The 22,104-nt window shown below is 36.1% G+C and overlaps 1 pseudogene; it reads left to right on the top strand.

The window, feature by feature from the left end:
* LOC103603901 overlaps nt 1-20,381 on the top strand; it is a 40,847-nt pseudogene extending 20,466 nt beyond the window's left edge.
* The last annotated feature ends 1,723 nt before the right edge of the window (nt 20,382-22,104 follow it).

Genomic DNA, 22,104 nt, shown 5'->3' with positions numbered 1-22,104 from the left:
CAGATTATGGACACATCATCAGCTTGGCTCACTGAGCAAAGATGATGTGCAGGACAGCCCCTAGTGACCACAATGGGTGTGTAGTGAAGATGAGAAACAACTCTGTATTTTTTTAAACCTTCAAATCTGGGGTTTGTTTGTTATTACATCTTAATGTAGCTTATCCCATAAGCATAGTGTACTTTCTTGTTTTGCTTCTGATTTTAAAGAAAAGCATTTACTGTTTCTCCATTCAATGTGATATTTTTCTGTATTTTAGGGGTATGTGGTTTAGGGGTATACTCTTATTTTGTAATTTAGTTTTTACCTATTTATTTAGTTTTTCTGTGCTGATTTCTTTTCAAAAAATTCTTAAGTTGAATACTTTGTTCATTTTCTGTTAATCTGTCCCATTTCTTGATAGATATATTTAAACGATAAATTTCCCTCTAAATATTGCTCTATGTCTCACAATTTTCAACATAAACTCCTTTAAAGAGCATTTTGCTCTAAGTATTTTGTATCTTTCCTTATGATTTTCTCTTCTAACAGAACAGTTATTTAAAAGTATGCTGTCTAGTTTACAGTAGAATGATTTCTTTTTTAATTTCCTTTAGTTATTAGTGTCTAATTTTACTGAATTTTGATGAAAAGAGCCTAATATGGTGTTGATTTTTTTAAAATACGTCACAATTATTTTTACTCTAGTATAATAAAATTTTGTGAATGCTTAAAAGTGTGTGCAGTGTTGGTATGCTGAGTGTAGAGTAATCTTGGTATGCTGAGTGTATGAGTGTAGAGTTTATAATCATGCCATTCAAATCTTTTTTTTCTTAATTTGGACTTTGTGTTCATGATCTATCAATTTCTGAAAGGGATGTGTTAAACTCTTCAGCTAGGATTGCTGACTTACCTGTTTACCCTTGCAATTCAGTAAGTTGCATTCAGTATACTCAAAGCCATCAACAGATTATTTCAATTTATCAAATATTGTTTACTACACTGAGTCCCTTGAAAGCAGAGACTGTGTTTGTCACTGTAACATTCAAAATAGGAAGTACAAGGTCGAATTGTATGGTATGTGAATTATATCGCAATAGAGTTGTTAAAAAATTTGCAAAAAAATACAAGGTCTGAATATAGTACACCTGTGTTAGTCCTTTCTTTGTATTGCTGTAAAATAATACCTGTAACTGGGTAATTTATAATGCAAAGAGGTTTATTTGACTCATGATTCTAGGACAGCTGCATTTGGCACAGACCTCAGGCTGCTTCTACTCATGACAGAAAGCATCAGAGCAGCCAGCGGGTGCAAGATCAAGTGGAGAAGGGGGGGGGGGAGAAAGGGAGGGAGGGAAGACATCAGTGCCCTTCAACCAACCAGCTCTCACAGTAGCTAGTAGAGCGAGAACTCACTCACTCCACCACCACCACCCCTGACCCATGACCCAAACAGCTCCCAACATTGCCAAGTTGGGGATCAGATTTCAACATGAGCTTTGGAGGGACAACATATCCAAACTCTACCAACATCCTTAATTCATTTTTGCTGAACTTGAATAAGAGAATATTAATGTAAATTTAACTTTAGAATTTTTCCCATGAGAGTTATATGCTTGAATTAACACATCTATACACTTTCCTTAGTATCTAGTAGTGGTATAAAATATGCTTTTGAAACCAGTGTGGATAGAGAGAATCTAACTAATTTATAGGAAGAATTTTTTGTAATCTAAGCAAGTGAGAATGATGACTGTATTTAAATATTTTTTCATAACTGTTTGTTAAACATACAAAATAACAAGACAAAGTCATTAATAAGCATTACAGAATTTGACTGATTCTAGCAATCCTACTACAAATAAAGATTTTTTAAAATTCCTGTATATAATCACTGATGGAGTTTGGATGTGTTGTCCCCTCCAAAACTCATGTGGAAATTTGATCCCCAATGTGGCAGTGTTGGAAACTGAGTCATGGGGGTGGATACGTCATGAATGGATTAATGCTTTCCCTGGGGGAGGGGGGATTAATGAGTGAGTTCTCGCTCGATTAGTTCCCACGAGAGCTCATTGCTTAAAAAGACCCTGGCACCTTCTCTCTCGCTCTTGCTTCCTCTCGCCATGTGATCTGCTTGTACCCGCCGGTTGCCTGCCACTTTCCGCCATGAGTAGAAGCAGCCTGAGGCCCACACCAAACGCAGCCGTCCCAGAATCGTAAGCCAAATAAACCTCTTTCCTTTATAAATCACCCAGTCTCAGGTATTTCTGTTATAGCAACACAAAACGGACTAAAACAATTACCTTCCATCAGTATAATACTTAAGGATAAATCTTTCACATTATTCAACAGATATTTTCTTCATGAGTCAAAACAGAGCATGAACTTGATCCTTAAATATTTATTGAGCACTTACTATGTACAGTAGAATATAATAAAGTCAAAAGTTTTTCCTTCATGCATCACACAACCTAGGATGAGTAGACAGAAAATTAAATATGCCAGTAAACAAATAATATAATGTCCATTAATTTCTATGAAGAAAATTTTGGGAAATAATAATATTAGTGAGCAATGAGGCAGGACTACTTTAATAATAGTGATATTTGAGAAGTGATGAAATTTTACCTGAGTTTTTAGTGATGAGAAATAGGAGGTCACACAAAAACTTGGTGGATATTCTCATCATTTTTCACTGCAAATATTAAAATCTGACTTACTGAATTTTTTTCTATTTCAAAAATCAATATTATAAACAAAGTCTATAGGTTTAATAACACTGAGTACTTTTCCTCCCCGCCCCCCCGCCAAAGTGGAGATTTTTACAAAGAGGCACTGAAGATTTCCATAACTTATAAAAAATATGTCCATCATGGGCATAAATGATCATTTTGGAGAATACAGCAAGAATTCGAATGTATATGCTGTATTTTATGTCCTTAAATATTTAGTAATTTTATTTGAATAATGCTCCTAATTTATTTTGAATAACCTGTGCATAGGCCTCTGTCTTAATGATATTTGTCAAATTACATATTTAATCATAGATAAAGAGGATAAACAAAATGATAATGTATTCATTTAAAAAGCATATTTAATTAAATTCTTTAAAAAGTGCACCATCTTTTTCATATGAACTCATAATTAATGCATGTGTCAATAAAACTTGTTAGTACATTATTTAGACTTTATTCTTTCACCTTATCTCAACTCCTTTTTCCTTTACAACCTATTCCCAGTACCAAATATTAATTTAAATACAGTATGACAATGACAAATTATTTCTGCCTACAAATGGAAAAAAAATAAATAGTTCATGCAAAATTTAAAAGACACTATATATCTGTAGTTATTTTAATCTCTAGCTGAACCCTTAGAGAAGATGAGATTGAGTTTTGCCTACGTCTCAGTTTTGAGTTTTAGAAACTTATCAAACGGGCTTGTCTCCAAAAACTCATTTTGATAAAAGTTGTATCTCATCCTCTATTAACAAAGCCTCTTGCCTTAATCCTTTGAAGACATGTAAAAATGATCTCTTGACCGACATTACGAGTATTAGAGGAAAGTGAAGCATAGCAGTCAGTCTATCAAAAAGTATCTATCTTTACTCTGATGGAGAATACAAGGGAATTTTATGAAGAATGGTACTTCCTGAATAGGGAAGGCAAAATGAAAATGGGACATCCATGACCAGAAATGACAGATAATGAAAGATAAGATAAAAAATGCAGTCTTCCTTATTCATTGCAACTTTCTTTTCCAAAATATTTGTTTGGAGCCCTTGTCTTGCAATAGAGTTGTTGTCTTCCAAACAGTATTCTATGGTCAAATGAGATAATTATTGGATAATATCTCCTTCTATGAATACATAATGTATACCTGCATTATGAAGACTCCAAGAAGTACAGTCAAGAAATGTATTTTTCTTTGTTTCCCAAATTCATGTAAGACGAGAATATTTCTGCCACCAACTCACCCACTCAACTGTGCACCTGATGGCATGGCTCTGCCAGACACAAGACTAGAAAGCTCTATGCTGACTTTCCTTTCAACTTGGCCAACATCTGTCATACTTTATGTCATTGCGTATAGCACCTCCGCAAGTTCCTTAGCCTGCCCCAGGACTTGGACACACACTCCTTAAAAGAAAAAAGTATTCACAGTGGGTCAACTTTGAAAACCTGAAAAAGAGTTCAAAGCAGAAAGTTTTCTAGATAGAAATATCTGCAGACTATAAGATGTAACTTGATTACTATTGCCAGAACTTTCTAAGTATGAATTTAGAAAAAATAAAGCCTCTTTCAAAATAAAAAATTTAAAAATCACAAATTTAAATGAGTCAGAATTTAAGTAGTAATTTCATAAATTTTTGTTTAAATTTCTTTACCTTTTTTTAAAAACTAATACTGGCTTCTTATTTTAAATATCGTTTTTGAAAAATCATATTTCATGTATTTCATTTTTGTTATTGTTTTGGCAAATAACTCAGCCAAGGCTTATCAAGCTGTGATGAGAAAGGTATTTCAGAGAACTGACAGACTAATCACACGTTGAATGGCAGCATACAGAAAATGAACACTGGCCTAGAAGTTAAGAGATGTGGTTTCCAGTCTTGCTTTGCCACTAAATAGCTAGGTAATTCAATGCACATCAGTCAGCCTTTTCTGGTATTTAATATTCTCATTCATAAAATGAAGATAGTCGCTGAATAACCTGAGTTGTTGCTTTTTTCTATAGTGCCTTATGATTTCATACACAAGAAACTAATATTCTGAAGGCTATTTCTAAGTATTAATTGGGACTTCCACAAAACAAATGTGAATTGTCAAAGTGCAGCATTCCAATGTGGCTTGAATTTATAATAACAAAAATTAGTATGTGTTAAAAATGTTTTACAGCTTATGCAAAAGTTTTTCAAACATCATATCAACTCCTAGAATTGTCCTGTGTTTAAGATATTATCATTTCCATTTTATGGGTAAGGAAAAATAGTGTAGACAAGTTAAATTTCTTGTCTGTTGGTCACAGAGGGAGAAAACTGTGGGCAAAAGCTCAAATTTAGATGTCTCGCTCCAAACCAATGCTTTTCCCACAATGCCTAGGGGTTTTTTACTAGTGCATGCAATTATTCAGTTGTGTCAAATAACACTGTGATAACTGCTTCTTGCTATTCTTTATCTCTCTCTCTCTCTCTCTCTCTCTCTCTCCCTCCCTTCCTCCCCCCTCCCCCCCCCCCCCCCTCCCCCCCCCCCCCCCTCCCCCCCCCCCCCCCTCCCCCCCCCCCCCCCTCCCCCCCCCCCCCCCTCCCCCCCCCCCCCCCTCCCCCCCCCCCCCCCTCCCCCCCCCCCCCCCTCCCCCCCCCCCCCCCTCCCCCCCCCCCCCCCTCCCCCCCCCCCCCCCTCCCCCCCCCCCCCCCTCCCCCCCCCCCCCCCTCCCCCCCCCCCCCCCTCCCCCCCCCCCCCCCTCCCCCCCCCCCCCCCTCCCCCCCCCCCCCCCTCCCCCCCCCCCCCCCTCCCCCCCCCCCCCCCTCCCCCCCCCCCCCCCTCCCCCCCCCCCCCCCTCCCCCCCCCCCCCCCTCCCCCCCCCCCCCCCTCCCCCCCCCCCCCCCGCCCCATTTCTTCTAAAGAGCAAGCTGTACCAGAAAGCATTCTTGAAGTTTCCTTCTCAAGGTGGAGGCTTTTTTTGTTTTCCACAACCTATTCAGTTTTGATCTGCCAATGCCTCTGTTGCAGATGTGTTAAGAAGACTATGAGGCTGATAAAGTGTTGCGTTATTATCTCTGACCTGCTGTCATAGTATTCAGACTGATCTAATTATAATTACATTGCAAAACAACTCATTTTCCCTTACAGTATGCGTTTTTATACGGTAAAACATCTGCTTAGCACTGTGGGTTGTCTGATTGTAATCCACTAAAGTCATGAACAAGATGCAGTTTAGGCACCTCTTAGAATTTGGCCAGCTGTTAGGAGTTGAGTGATACGTCATCTGTGCACATCTGCTGTGGATGTCAACCCAGTACACTTGGTTCCTCACATGAGTTCTCTTTGTGTACCAAAACAGAGCTTTTAAACAGTCTCTAATGAGTACGGATGCATCCCTTGGGATTGTATCTGTGCAGACATAAGGACAAAGTAACCATTATATAAATACTCCAGTTACTTAAAGCACTTCAGTATTATCTAATCCACAATTTCAATACATTAATTACATGGCACCCCCATGAAGTATGCAAGTGCTTTTATTTCCACAGGCAAATCAAAGTAATTAAGTTAATTTTAAGGAAATTACGTAAAATGAAGTTGCAGGGGGAAGTCAACAATATGTATGGCAAGACTGGAATGAAGGATTCTTGATACCCAGTTTTAAACTCTAAGCGTGGTTTCATGGTCTATGCAGCACCCCAAGAGTATTGTTTAGTTATAAAAGAGTCAGGAGGCATGATCTTTTTATAGGATCGTCAACCAATTTTGTTACAAAAGACTATTGTTTAAAAGCATCAGTATATTGAAAGGATGAACAAGGAACTTGAATTCCAGAGAGTTTATTGTGGGATTTATCCAAACATGTTTTTGCATATATGGGTGCAGAATTAAGTGAGAAGCTGTCTTAATTTTAAAGCTATGAACTTAAGTCTCTTTTGAAGTGAAAGCCTATTTTACAACAAATTTTTACTAAAACTTTCCTGAATTACTTTCTTATGTAAAATTATTTTCTTGTGCTTTCACCATAATCTTGTAAAAGAAGAAAATTTTAAAAGCCATCTGGCTATGTTGGTGGTGGACATTTTAGAACACAGTATTTGTGTAATGTAAATATATTTATTGTGTTTATGAGTCTAATATGAAAGGAACCCCTGTAGGGCCTGCAATTTAAATATTTTAATATAATTATTTTGTGTCTATGTTTTCATCCAAATTATCACATTCTGTTAAGTTTGCTCAAAAAAACGAATGGAATGATGAGAAAGTGCTGAAGATGCAAACATACTAAGTACAAAGAATAAGCTTAAGTGAGGTGTAGACACAAAAGCTATGTTTTCTTTTCTTTCTTTCTTTTTTAATTGCAACTGGTCAGTACAAAGATCTGAACCCTTGACCTTGGTGTTATAACACCATGCTCTAAACAACTGAGCAACCCTATGTTTTCATTCAATTTGGAGAGAAGAGTTTAATCCAAAGGCCATCATGCATGGAAAATTCCCAGTGAAGTAAATCTGAATTTGGAAGCCTAGAAGGAAATGCTACGATAAAATTCCAAATATTCAAACTTGACTGTGAGGAAGATTCAGAACAGCATATTTAATCCTTTCAAAACACAAGTACACCCAAATCTTTGAAGGGAGTGTGTTTGTTGTTTGTTACACACTAGGCATAAAGATTTAAATTACATTATCAACCAGGGAAAAAATGTTTTTCCAGTATGTTCAGTTATTTCTTTATGTCTTAAGTAATATTTCCAGTGTTTCAATGGGTCCTGAGGAGAGTTAAAGGTTATTGTCAAGAAATGTGTGCTTAAATTTTTACCCTTAGAGACTCAAACAATTTGTTTACAAGAGCTAGTGATTTCTGCATGGTACCAGACAACTCTGCACAGCTCTGCCAAAGATTCTGACACCATGCTGAGAACAAAAGCCACAAACCTCAAAGTCAACACAAGTGGAAGATGCAGAAGTAGTAAAACAAAGATGCTGAAGTTTTTCAAACCTTCATCCAACTAAGGGCACGGGCTGTGACTTCTCAATCAGATATCGGTCTTGGCAAATGAGTCCCTGGTTCTTTAGACTACATAGAAAAAAAAAAAAGCATGGAAAAATTCAGACTCATTAAGCTGTCAGGATATGTGTGGTGAAAAGATAGTTGCTTGAAAAGAAATAATAGATTGTGAACATGAACATCTTTCTAAGCACTGTTCAAATTGTCTTTGGTAGTAGCACATTATTTTGCCACAGGGATGTGCTATAAAAATATGTTCTATATCTCCAAAGAATGAAATTGCTCTTTAATTATTTCTGACTTAAAAGAAATATAAATCATAGAAACAATGTTTTATATCCAATCAAATGGCTAGAAAATGGTGATTAAAAAATAATAATCTCTCAAACATATATGTAAAGGTATAAAGATATTCCAGGATTAAAAAAGTGTAAAAATAAACACCCTCTCTCTCATTCCCCCTTCACACAGACTTTTTCCCACCCATGTGTTTCACGTTTGATCGAAATGGCTAAAGAGCAGATGGTTAAAACAATAAAAGGACTTCCACACATGTAGACATAAATGTAAAGATATTCCAAGATTAAAATAAAAGAGAAGAAAGATAAACTCACTCCACCATATAAACTTGTTTCCCCATGTGATTTACATTTGATCATTATGGCTAAAGAACAAATAATTTTAAAATAAACTACAGCAAAACCAATAGTCTCCCAAACATGTACATAAAAAACTATAGATATTTCAGGATTAAAATAAAAGATTGTAAAGATAAACACTCTCCTCCCTCTAACCCTTCCCCCATAACACTGAATATTTTCTTCCATGTGCTTTCTGTGTTCATATCCATGACACTTTGAATTAATTCTTTTCCCTGAGGGATGGATTACCTTATCTAGTCTGAGCATTTCAGTAGTTGACAATGCACCCATGAATTAATCTGAATATTGAAACTAATTACAATGAAACCTGTTCAGTGTTCTCACTTAAAACGTTTCCTCACCCATAGTGTTAATCCTTAAAAGATCAAGACAATTGGCACAAAGGCAATGTTTCCAATTTAAGTTTGTTCTACCTATCCTTGCATACTTTATTTCCAGTAAGAAAGGCAGTGAAGTGGCATTATGTATTAATGTTATCAAGTCACTGTTTGTGTAATTGCACCCACATGGTCTCAAAGATCAAAATGGCTAAGTTCCAAGGCAAATTTAACAACAAAAAAAAAATTGTGCAGAGAAAATGGTTGATGTAATAGGAGCAAAAGTCATTAAATTGAAAGGAGACAATTGAAGTTATCTATCCTTCTGGGTGTCTCTTCACATGTTCCCTCTCCCCACTCCACTATCTGACAGACTAAGAAACAGAGAAGTGTCTATAGGATTGATGATTCATTCAGGAGTTCGTGTATACCTTTTAAGACAAATATGTATATATCTTCTCAAAATACCAGGAAAATTTATTGAATCCTTGGAATGGCTTTGACATCTCAGAAGATTCTAAACATTAACAAACTTTCTCATAGAGTTAGAAAAATAATATTCAAATTAATACAGACAGTCCCTTATTTACCATGATTTCACTTTTGATTTTTCAATTTTGTGATGGGTTTATTGGGGTATTAAATGCATTTTCAACTCACAATACTTTTGAGTTACAATGGATTTATTGGCTGCAACCCCATCATAAGTTGAGGAGCATCTGTAGAGTTGTCCCTCCTTATCCACGGTTTTGCTTTCTGCAGTTTCAGTTACCCACCAGCAACTGATATGAAAACATTAAATGGAAATTTTTTCAGAACTAAATTATTCATAGGCTTTAAATTGCATGCAGTTCTGAGTAGCATGATGAAATCTCATGCCTTCCCACCCACTCCTGCCCAGGACACGAATCATCATTTTTACAGCTGATCCATGCTGTGAACACCACCAGCCAGGTTGTCACTTAGTGGCCATTTCAGTGATCACATAGACTGTCATGATATTGCAGTGTTTGTGTTCAAGTAATCCTTATTTCACTTAATAATGGCCTCAAAGTGGAAGCGTAGTGATGCTGGCAATTTGGATGTGCCAAAGAGAAGCCATAAAGTGCTCCCTTTAAGTGAAAAGGGAAACTCCACTTAAGGAAAGACAAAAAATCACATGCTGAGGTTGCTAAGGTAAGAATGAATCTTCTATCCCTGAAGTTAGAAAGAAGGATAAAAAAGTTTATTCTACTTTTGCTGTCGCACCTCGAACTGCAAAAGTTATGGACACAATGCATGATTAGTGCTTCATTAAGATGGAAAAGTAGGGCTGGCCAGTTGGCTCACTTGGTTAGAGCACAGCCTTCTAACACCAAAGTTAAGGGTAGTTAAGGGTTTGGATCCCTGAACGGGCCTGTGACCAAAAAAAAAAAAAAAGATGGAAAAGGCATTAAATGTGTGGGTGGCAAACAGGAAAAGAAATGTATTCTGATTGATGGCGATTAGGTTTGGTACTATCTGAGGTTTCAGACATCCACTGGGGGTCTTGGAAAATATCTCCCAAGGATAAGGGTAGACTACTGCATGCAAATATTCACTATGCATATTATTGTTTCTGCACATTTTTATTTCCAAGGCCTCAGGACTATATACATAGTCATGGCCTAGGGAAGATTAAACCATCAGCAGTAAAAAATGATTTGCTTTTTTCCTACAGCACCCCAGAATACAAAAGTTTATAGGAAATTTAAAAAAGTCTAGTCCAATCCTCTCTTTATGTAGATAATAAAATTGCAAATAAAATAGATAAATTTTTCTGCCCAAAGGTCTAGGGCTAGGACCTGAATTCTTTGTCTCCAAATCTATCCCTCTTCCTACCATGCCACAGTATTTCACTCATTCTGACAGGCAATGAAGATAATTGTGTTCAGGTGGGAGTGGATTTATCTTCACCCCCATGGAATGCTTGTTGTGGAGGAGTCAGTAAGAGGCCCTGCATCAGCTCTAAGACTCGCATTTTTCAGGGACGAAATGCCCAGAGACTCATGGTGTGTTTTTTATTCCTTCCTATGTATAAATTGCTCTCCTAAACCAAATGCTAAATGGAAATCACTATTTTAATTATTTTAAGCAGTAGCAGTAGATTGTGTGCAGTAAAGATCCATTATATCATGTGCATCCTTGTTATAGATAAAATGTGTATAGATAAAAGCAGCTCAGATTTTATTTTTTTAATTCACAAATCATGTATCGAGAATTTAGTAACAAACACAAAATTTTGCAATCTGCCTTCTATTTCCACCAGCCAAGTACAACTCCTGTCTCGTTCTCTTTTCTAATGGCCTGAAGTCATAAAGCCAATGGACTTTTGTATAACATTTGACATTCTTAAATAATCAGAATCTTGATTTTTTGCTTCACTAATTTACTTCTCTCTTCCTGTTTTGGAAATGCCTTTAAAGTGCCCAATCTCCAGAATGAGATACAGGTAAGCCTTATTCCTGTCCTCAAGGAGGACCCCTTGCTGGAGTGTACATCCAAACTCACTTGTACGTTTTTGACAACTCAGGTCTCTTCTCTCATTCCTTCATCTGCATCTTCCATCAACATCAGTGTTATGTCCTCAGATTAATTCTCTTTCCACTTTATGATTTTTCTGAGGATTTTTGTATACTTCCGTGATTTCAAAAAGGATCTATGTTGATTGTTTCAGGCACTGGCAGTCTAGGCACTTCATTCTTGTTGCTGATTTGGGCTTCTTTGCTGATTTATGACTTCAGCCTATGCTTTCATCTGATCTTTGCTTCTATATGTCCATTCAGACTCTGGACATCTTTACATTGATGATTTCTCGGTCTTTCAAATTCACATCCACAACAAAACTTGGTTTCTTTCTTCCAAGGCTTGTTTATCCTCCTGAATTTTTGTCCATATTAAATTGCTTTATTCTTCAGTGGTGGTCTAAACCAGATAATTCATTCTTGACTATACCCACTTCATTAGGCTTTTTATATATAATCAGGATCCTTTAGTTCTCATGGACATATTTCTGGAATCTACCCCCACCCCACCATCTCACCTAGTGAGATATCCTAGTCAAGGTCCTTATTCTGTCTCAAGATTAAATTAATAGCTACTCCTAACATTTGAGGCTCTGGTTAGCTACTTCCAATTTTTTAAAGGATAATAATATATATAAAGTGACCAATAAATATAAAATTTTTGTGGAAAATAACCAGTCTCAGGAAGAATACATGCAGTGGTGGTGACTTTGTCATGGAAATGGTGGAAATAATAATACAAAATATGTGGACTAATCTCTGATGCATACTAAAATAATTTGAGTCATATTTAATTTTGACACTATTAGAATCAACTTATCCACTAGTGTTTCCCACTAGCCAGATATTTACAGGATTCAATTTTAATCATCAGTATCACTTATATAAGTCCATGGATTTTAGTAGGAGTTGATTTTTGCTCTTGTTACTACTAATATAATATATACGTAAATCGGTTGCTGATTACATCTACTTAAATCTTTTTTAACTACTTACAAGAGAAGAAATTATCAAAATTAAAACTACACTTTTGAGTTCTTGTTTGGTCTATGAATACTAAATTTTACTTAAAAATTCTACCTTTTTTGATAAAAACTAACCTTCATTTTTTGATTCACTTTAAAAGGGCAAAGATCAAAGCCAAGATAACTTTGTAAAGTAGATCATTTTTATTAGAAATTGTAGCCCTAGATAGAAGCCTGAAAAAAATTATAAAAAAAAAAACCCCTCTAATAAAGAAGGACTGACAGCCAAACTTCTAAACATTTCACTAAATATCAAACCCTAAAGGTTTCTCACTCTCACCTCAGAGCTCCCATGTAATGGCCCTCATAATTCATGTCAGCAGGGGCTGCTTGACAGGGTTGTCATAACTCTGCAGTGTCATTCTTCAATTTACTCATGTGTTCATTGTGTACTAAGGAATAAAAAGTCTTGTAGGTGACCGCATTAGGCCCAGAAAGCCAATATCAAGGAACAAGTTTTTATCAGAAAAATGTTTCTGGCTACATACCTCTAACCACAGATATTACACATTAAATCCAACAATTCCATACCAAAATTTAAATAAATGTGATTCTATACCTGGTATAAACCAGATTTCAGTAATATTAAACTTGAAATGTGACGTGTAATCAACTTAGTCATTTAGAGATAAAGATTCATTAAACTATGCATTTTAGAACATATGACCTTATGTTTCACCTTCGTCAAAAGTCTTCAAAAATACATGAAATTTCTGTTTCTTTTCAAAGCTCCTCCCCCATTCCTAATTTAGAAAGGAAAGTATTATATTGCTTTTTTACCTCAAATAATGTAGTTTTAGTTGAACATGAGGCCTGAAATCTAGTTTTGACCTTTGGTTGTGACTTTCAGCTTAAGAATAAACTTAAGGCAAAAATAGGATTGAGAGGGCTGGCCCGGTGGCGCACTGCTACAGTGCGCCGCTTGGGAGCACGACGGCGCTCCCGCCAAGGGTTCGGATCCCACATACAGACCGGCCGCTCACTGGCTGAGCAAGGTGCGGACGCGACTCTGAGGGTTGCGATCCCGTTGCCGGTCCCGGTCCGGTACGGGCGCAACACTGAGGGTTGAGATCCGTTGCCGGACACGAAAAAAGACAAAAAAAAAAAAAAATAGGATTGAGACTTTGAGAGGGGTTATTTTCCAGGTCTCCCTTTGCTGTGTGGAGGTCAATTGGTTGGCATCAGCAAAGACAAGGTTATGTCTAATCACAGTTGTAGCAATGCATGCTGTTATAAGGCAGTGGTATAAGAAGGAATGTAAAGAAACATTAAGAAAAAAAAAGTAGAATATTGGGAAGATTTGAAGGATCTCTAACTAAAGCAGCTGCACTCATAGATTTTAACAAACTAGCGCTGACCCTAGACGCCTCAAGTTTCAGATGCCCGAGACTGACAGTTGGCCTGGAATAGATAATCCTGCTAACCCAACATGATTCTGAATTTAGTACACTGAAGAGGATCAGTCCTTCTCATATTCCTGTGAAGATGTAAGAAACAGGCGTTTTTCGTGTTTGAACAACCTTGCTCATTAGGAAGCAACAGATGAAATCCACAGATACGAGATGGGTTTACCCACTGTTATGTCTATTTTTCTTTAATGCAGATTTTGTGTCAACTGCTAACGCATATACGTCATCAGGATACTATTTAGCATGAAAAAAATTTACCACATTAACTAATTCTCAACAAAGCAAAACATCAATTAGAAAATTGTGTTTTAAAAATGACAAGATACACGTTTCAGTTAATTTTTTGTTATTGTTGTTCATGGTCTTGTTTGCATATGAACAATGCAAAAAAAAATAGAAATTATTTTATAGTAATGCAAGACAGCCAAGAAACTAAAATGGTGTAAGTCATACAGAGGATACATTTGCTTAATTAAAACAATAAATAAAAATCAGAATTAAATATATTGATTTCTAGATACTATACTAACCTAAAGAGACAAACCTTTAGCAATTCTTCTTATGCTGGTATATTAGAAGTGAGGATTTCCAAATGCACATAAGCATTTTTGGAAATTATTTTTATTTATTTATTTATTTTTATTGAAACATAGTTGATTATATATATTTGTGGGGTGCAGAGTTAAATATTAATACCCATGTGTAATATGTGTTGCTCAAATCAGGATAATTAGTATATTTAATCTTATATGACATAATCATTTTTCATGGCCATTTATCAATTCCTCCTTTACTCCCCCGTCCCCCAACCTCTGGTAACCTCAGTCCTGTTCTCTCCTTTTGAAAGTTCAATGTATTTTTGTGATTGTTGCATCTTCCTTGCTTTTTTTATTTATTTGTTTATTTTTTAGTTTCCATCTATGAGTGAGAACATGCAATATTTTTCTGTGCCTGGCTTGTTCCACTTAACATGATTTTTTCTAAGTTTATCCATGTTGCTGCATATGGAAGTATTTCATTCTTTTTAACAGCACAGTAGTATCCCATTGTGTACATATATCACATTTTCCTTACCCAATCATCCATCAACAGACATTTTGGTTGGTTCCAACTCTTGGCTATTGTAAATAGACCTGAGATAAACTTGGGCGTGCAGGAATCCCTTTAACACAATGATTTCCCTTTGGGTATATACCCAGCAGTCGAACTACTAGATCTAATGGCAGTTCTATCTGTAGTTGTTTGAGGAAACTCCATACCATTTTTCATAATGGCTGCACAAATTTACAGTGCTACCAACAGTGTAGGAGGGTTCCCCTTTATCTGCATACTCACCAGCATTTGATATTCTCTTTTTGGTAATAGCCAGTCTAACTGGGGTGAAATGTTATCTCGGTGTGGTTTTGTATTCAATTTCCCTGATGCAAAGTGATTTTGAACATTTTTTCATGTGTCTGTTGGTCATTTCTACATATTCCTTTGAGAAATATCTATTCATATCCTTTGTCCTTTTTTTTTAATTGGGTTTTTTGTTCCTTTCCTATTAAGTTGTTTGAGTTCCTTGTATATTCTAGATATTAATCCCTTGTCAGATGTATGCTATGCAAATATTTTCTCCCACTTTATAGATTATCTTTTCACCCTGTTAATCATTTCTTTCATTGTGCTGAAGCTTTTTACTTTGCTATAATCCCATTTGATTTTATTATTATTATTATTACTATTATTATTATTATTATTATTATTATTATTATTATTATTAATTTTTTTTTTCTGCCTGTGCTTTTGGGGTCACAATCATAAAGTCTTTGGCCAGTCTTACTTCCTGAAGTGTTTTCCCTATATTTTCTTTTAGGAGTTTTATAGTTTCACATCATAAATTTAAGTCTTTAATCCATTTTGAATTGGTTTTGATATATGGTGAGAGGTACAGATCTAGTTTCATTCTTCTACATATGAATGTCCAGTTTTCCTAGCACCATTTATTTCATAGGGAGTCTTTTCCCCAGTGTATGTTCTTGGTGACTTTGTTGAAGATCACTTGGCAGTTATGTATGTGGATTAATTTCTGGGATCTCTATTCCATACCATTGGTCTATGTGTCAGTTTTTATACTAGTACAATGCTGTTTTGATTACTATTGCTTGGTAGTAAAATTTGAAGTTAGGTCATATAATGCCTCCAGCTTTATGTTTTTTGCTCTGGATTGCTTTAGCTATTTGGGACTTTTTGTTGTTCTATATAAATGTTAGGATTGTTTTTTCTATCTCTGTGAAAAATGTCATTGTTATTTTGATGGGGATTGCATTGATCACTTTGGGTAGTATGGACATTTTCACAATGTTAATTCTTGCAATCCAACAGCAAGGAATGTCTGTTCATCTTTTTGTGTCCTCTAATTTCTTTTAACAGTGATTTGTAGTTCTCATTGTAGAGATCTTTCACCTCCTTAGTTAAATTAATCACTAGATATTTATTTATTTATTTTTTTGGTGACTATGTAAATGGGCTAGCTTTCTTTATTCTTTTTCTGCTAGTTCACTGTTGGTGTACAAAAATGCTACTGATTTTTTCCCGTTGATTTTATATCCTACAACTTTACTGAAATCTTTTATCAACTCTAAGAGTTTTTTGTAGAATCTTTAGGCTGTTCAGTATATAGGATCATGTTATCTGCAAACAGGGACAGTTTGACTTCATCTTTTCCGGTCTGGATACCTTTTATTACTTTTTCTTGCCTAATTGCTTTGGCTAGTACTTACAATACTTTGTCAAATGGGAGTGGTGAAAGTGAACATCCTTGTCTTGTTTCCATTCTTAAGGGCTATGCTTTCAGCTTTTCTACATTCAGGATGACATTGGTGGTGGGTTTCTCATATATGGCTTCTATTGTGTTGAGATAATTCCTTCTGTACATAATTTCTTATGAGTCTTTTTCATGAAGGGATGTCGTATTTTGTCAAATGCTTTTTCTGTGTCCATTGAGATAATCACATGGTTTTTTTTCTTGATTTTTTTGATGTGGTGTATCACATTTATTGATTTGAGTATGTTGAACCATCCTTGTACAGCTGGGATGAAATCCACTTGATCATGGTGTAAAATTTCTTTGATGTGTTGCTGTATTCCATTTGCTAATATTTTATTAAGGGTTTTTGCATGTATGCTCATCAAATATATTGTCCTATAGCTTTCTTTTTTTGTTGTATCTTTGTCTGGTCTTGGTATCAGAGTGATGCTGGTCTAACAGAATGAGTTTGGGAGGATGCCTCTGTATCATTTTTTTGAAGTTTGAAGAGAATTGGTATTTCCTGTTTAAAGGTTAGGTAGAAAGGTAGATTCAGCAGTAAAGTCATCTCTACTGGGGTTTTCTTTGTTAGGGGACTGCTGACAACTGCTGTAATCTCATCGCTTATTATTGTTCTGTTCATGTTTTGTATTTCTTCTTGGTTCAGTCTTGCTAGTTTCTAATTTTTGTTACTTGTGTCTTTTCTCTTCCTTGTTTGGTTAGCCTAGCTAATGGTTTGTCTATTTTGTTTATCTTCTCAAAACTTCAAATTTTTGTTTCATTGGTCTTTTTTCTTTTGGGGGATTCTCTATTTCATTTAGTTCTTTGCTGATCTTAATTACTTCATTTACTAATTGGGGGATTGGATTTTTCTTGTTTTCTAGTTCTTTGAGGTGTAGCATTTGGTTGTTTATTTGAAATCTTTCTATTCTTTTACTGTAAGTGTTTATTATAATAAACTTTCCTATTAGTACTGCTTTTGCAGTATCCCACAGGTTTTGGTATGACGTATCCTTATTTTCACTAATTTCAAGGAATTTTTTTCATTTTGTGTTTAATTTCTCCTTGGCCCCATAGGTTTTCAGGAGGATGTTGCTTAATTTCTATGTGTTTGCTAGTGCCCAGAATTTTGTTTGTTACTGATTTCTAGTTTTAATCCATTGTGGTCTGAAAAAATATTTAAAATGATTTTAACTTTAAAAAAATTTGTTGTGACGTGATTTGTTACCTAACATATGGTCTGTCCTGGAGAATTTTCTATGTGTTTATGAGAAGAAGATGCATTCTGTGGTTGTTGGTTGAGATGTTCTGTAGATATCTACCAAGTCCAATTGCTCTAAAGTATGGTTTAAATTGTGTTTCTCTGTTGATTTGTTGCCTAGATGACTGTCTGATGTTGAGCAAGGGACATTCATGTATCCAACCATTATCTTATTTGTATCTCTCTTTATTTAGGTCTAAAATAGTTTGCTTTCTATGTCTGAGTGCTCCAATGTTGAGTGCATATATACTTATGATTGTTATGTCTTCTTGCAGGATAGCTCCCTTTATCATTATATAATATGTTTCTTTGTCTCTTTTTATGACTTTGGTTTAAAGTTTATTTTATATGATATAAGAATAGCTACTCCTACTCATTTCTGTTCCATTTGTGTAGTCTATTTTTTCCCATCCCTTCACTTTAGTCTGTATGTGTCTTTACAGGTGAAGTGAGTCTCTTGCAGACAGCATATAGTTGAGTCTAACTTTTTAATCTCATCAGCAAGTCTGTTTGTTTTCAGTGGGGAATTTAATTCATTTATGTTTAAGGTTGTAACATAAAGGTCATACTTCTGGCATTTAATCAATTTTCATTTGGATGTTTTAAATATCTTTTGTTTCTTTCCTTTTTCTTGTTTATCGTCTGAGTTTGTTGGTTTTTGGAGGTAGTGAGATACAGTTTTTTTCTCTTTCTCATTTGCATTTTTTGTTCTACCAGTGGGTTTTGTTCTTTTTATGTGTATTCATGGTAGTGATTATCATTTTCTGTATTCCAGATGCAGGACTCCCTTTAGGGTTTCTTGTAAGACTGGTCGTGTGGTAGTGACCTTCTGCAGTTTTTGTTTGTCTGAAAAATACACTATTTCTCCTTCCTTTCTGAAGGATAGACTTGCTGGGTATAGTATTCTTGGCTGTCTTTTTTTTCTTTTAGTATTTTCAATATTTCATCACATTCTCCTCTGGCACATAGAGTTTCTGTTGAGAAGTCTGCTGTTAGTTTGAAGGGAACTCTCTAATAGGTGACTTGACACCTTTGCTGTTTTTACAACACTCTTTGTCTTTGAGTTTTGCCAATTTGACTTTAATATGTCTTGGAGAAGATCCTTTTGGATTGAATCTGTTTGGGGATCTTTGAACCTCCTTGTCTGAAGGCCCATTTCTCTCACTATACCTGGGAAGTTTTTTGCTATCATTTCATTGTTATGTTCTCAATGCCTTTTTGTTTCTCCTCCCCTTCAGGAGGAACACCTGTGATTCAGATGTTTGTATGCTTAAAGTTGTCTGCCAGTTCTCTTAAAGTTTCTTCATTTTTAAAAATTATTTGTTCTTTTTTCTTTCTTTTTTTGTTTGTCTGCCTGATTTATTTCAAAAAGTCTCTCTTCAAGATCAGGAATTATTTTCTTTGCTTGCTCTAGCACTGCTTAAGCTCTCACTTGTGTTTTTTATTTTGTTGAATAGCTCCTCAGTTGCATGAGTTCTCCTCCATTCTTTTTAAAAAATATTAATCTCCTTGTAAATTTCCTTCTTTATAACCTGGACAGTTTTGCTCAGTTCATTGTGTCTTCCAAGTGTGTCTTCTTGTATCTCATTGATTTTCCTTAAGATTGTTATTCAGAATTCCTTTTCAGTCATTTCAAGTATTTCCTGCTCTATGGAGTCTGATACTCTGGTACTTGAGAGTTATTGTATTCCTTTGGTGGACTCATATTTTCTTGCTTTGGGTTTTCTTTTCATATTTCTAATATCTCCATGTTTATGTTTGGCTACATGGTAGAGCAGTTGCTTTTTCTATTACTCTAGAGTGTGCTACAAGGAAAGAGAGTCTTGTAGATGTGTTTTATAAGTACCATTGAGTATGGTGCTTTAGTATTGATTCTGGGTAGATGCAGTAGTATTATCTCTGTGGGTACTTTGGCTTTATGCAATATTGGAAATGGTGTGAGTGCCTCCATGACCTAGGCACTGGGGCACTCAGTGATTCCTTGCTGAGGTTATTGATACTATGTTGGATCATCAAGGATGTGGGTGAGATCTTGAGTTCTTGGAAGAAGCACCTGAATGCCCAGTACTCTTTAGTTGGATTGGGTGAAACTGGGCAGCCTTGTTGGCACCCCAGCTAGCATCCCATAACCCTGATAGGTACGCTGGTAATTTTCTTCCTTACTCTGGCTATCTTGGGTTTCTGCACAATTCATGGATTCCACATATGTCTCTCCCAAGATCAAAGCAGTCATGTGGGCTGCCCACATAACTCCCACCCTCAGATGTGCTACATTGGGAGGCAGCATCATTCCCCCTGTGGGTTGGGCCACTGGGTCACATTGATACCCACTCTCCTCCTTCCTTCAACTCCTCTATTGACTCTCCTTGTGTCAATACAGTCTAATCATTGGCAGTTCACCTGCACAGTGGCAATGGCTTCTGTGGCTTCTGTTGGGGTGGCAGGCTGCCCTTGAAGCAGCAGTGGCTGTGGCAGTTGCTTTGGGCTGCTCACATGGTACTGGTGCCTCCAGTAGCAGCAGGCTTCTTGCATGATGATGGTGGCTGCCTGGAGGTGTTGGTGGTGGTTGCAGCTGCAGCAATAGTGGTTGAAGTGGCCTCCTGCTTGGATGTGGTATCTACAGCAGCCACCCACACAGCCAGTGTTCGCAGTGGCAGTAGGGTTACATTGTGGTGGCTGTAGAAATGGCAGCAGCAGCTGCAACCACCTCCTTTGCATCTGTGCTGTCCATGGTCGCAGCAGGGTTAACTCAAGGGGGCAGTAGCAGCACCATCTGCTGTAACTACCTTCCTTACAACTGTGGTTTCCTTGGCAGCAATGGGGCTACTTTGCAGTAGCAGTATTGGCACCAGAAGCTGCAGCCACCTCCCTTGTGCCTGCAGTATCCATATTGGCAGCTGAGTTACCTTAGGGTGGCAGTAGTGAAGGTAGCGGTTGCAGCCTCCTCCCTCATGTCTGTCATGTCCACGGCCACAGTGACAGCCCACCCCCAGGACTGCTGCTCTGTGGAGAGCTGCTCTGTGGTAGGCAATGCTTTTGGGACCAGATAATGGCTTCAGTGACTATAGCGGTGGTGGTGGTGGTGGGCCTGTTTTGACCTACTTCAGCAGGAGGAATGCACCCTGGGTGCCTATAGTCCACCATCTTGCTGGAATTCCCAGAATTTATTTTTAAAAAGTCAAGTTTATTTTTCATTCGTTTTTAATTTTTTTTCATTTTTCCAAATGCAGAATTAAAAATAAATAGAAAATTAACAAATGATATGAATAAAATTTCGATAAAGAATGTTGTTAAATTATTTCCTAAGGATAAAATCTTAGTATTTATGTCAAAAGATAATGAAACTTTTAGAGACTTTTACTATTTATTGCAATGTATGTACTCTCCAGCAACACAAGATTTTCTTTTATTCTTGTCTTTACAGCAAATAAAATTTCTCATTTTTTGTAGTTTGTTTATTTTTACTAATTTACTATTTTAACAATGGTTTCTGCTGGCATAAATCAGGGGCTCTCAAATTATGATCACATCTTTTTTGTGACTGTTTTTGTAAATAAAGTTTTATTGCAACACAGACACACCATTCATTTGTGTATTGTCCATGTCTGTGTTCATGCCACAACGGCAGAGTTGAGTAGTTGGGGCAGAGACCTTATGGTTCACAAAGCCTTACATATTTACTATCATGACCTCTACTGAAAATTAATTGATAATGCTTGATGTAAATGAACGTTTTCTTTATTTCTTGAAAGCAGACTGATTTCATCTATTTATATTTCCTCTTTTGTTCATTTATAAAAACTGTATAGTAAGGGATTTATTTTCCTTTTAAATTGTTAATGCTGATTACATCATATGAGTTATTAAAACAATTTGTATACTCATTCTGTCACTGTATTATTGATTTATTAAATGTGTCATATCACTTCTTGATTTTTCCCTTTGACACCATCAGTTTGACTCTATGTATTTATCACAATGTTTTCATTATATTGTGGTAGTTATAATATGTTTTAATATTTACATTTACATTTACAAATTATGCTTTTTTATTCATTTATCCTTTTTTTAAGACTAGTCAAGTGTAGTAGTGAGAAGGGAGAAAAGAGTAGAAGTTCAATCTGTAACCGAATGTGAACAATCAATTCAGATAACTCACTTCCTTCAAACCAGCTTCATTTATTCTTTTGAATAAAGAAATTATAAAATTTCCCAAGTTTATCCACCCCCAAAATTCTTTAATTCTTTTTTTTATTCTTTAATTCTTTTATTATTCTTTTTTTTTTATTCTTTAATTCTTTTTACGTATTGGTAATGCGTTGATTGCAGAAATTAATTTAAGGAAAAGCAGTTCTTAGTTTTGAAATCTTTATGAGGATTACACAGAGCAATGCATTGAATGCAA

This window comes from Galeopterus variegatus, unplaced genomic scaffold, assembly GCF_000696425.1.
Source record: "Galeopterus variegatus unplaced genomic scaffold, G_variegatus-3.0.2 Scaffold128, whole genome shotgun sequence".
In the NCBI taxonomy this organism is placed as follows: Eukaryota; Metazoa; Chordata; class Mammalia; order Dermoptera; family Cynocephalidae; genus Galeopterus; species Galeopterus variegatus.
This window is presented reverse-complemented; position numbering and strand designations above follow the sequence as displayed.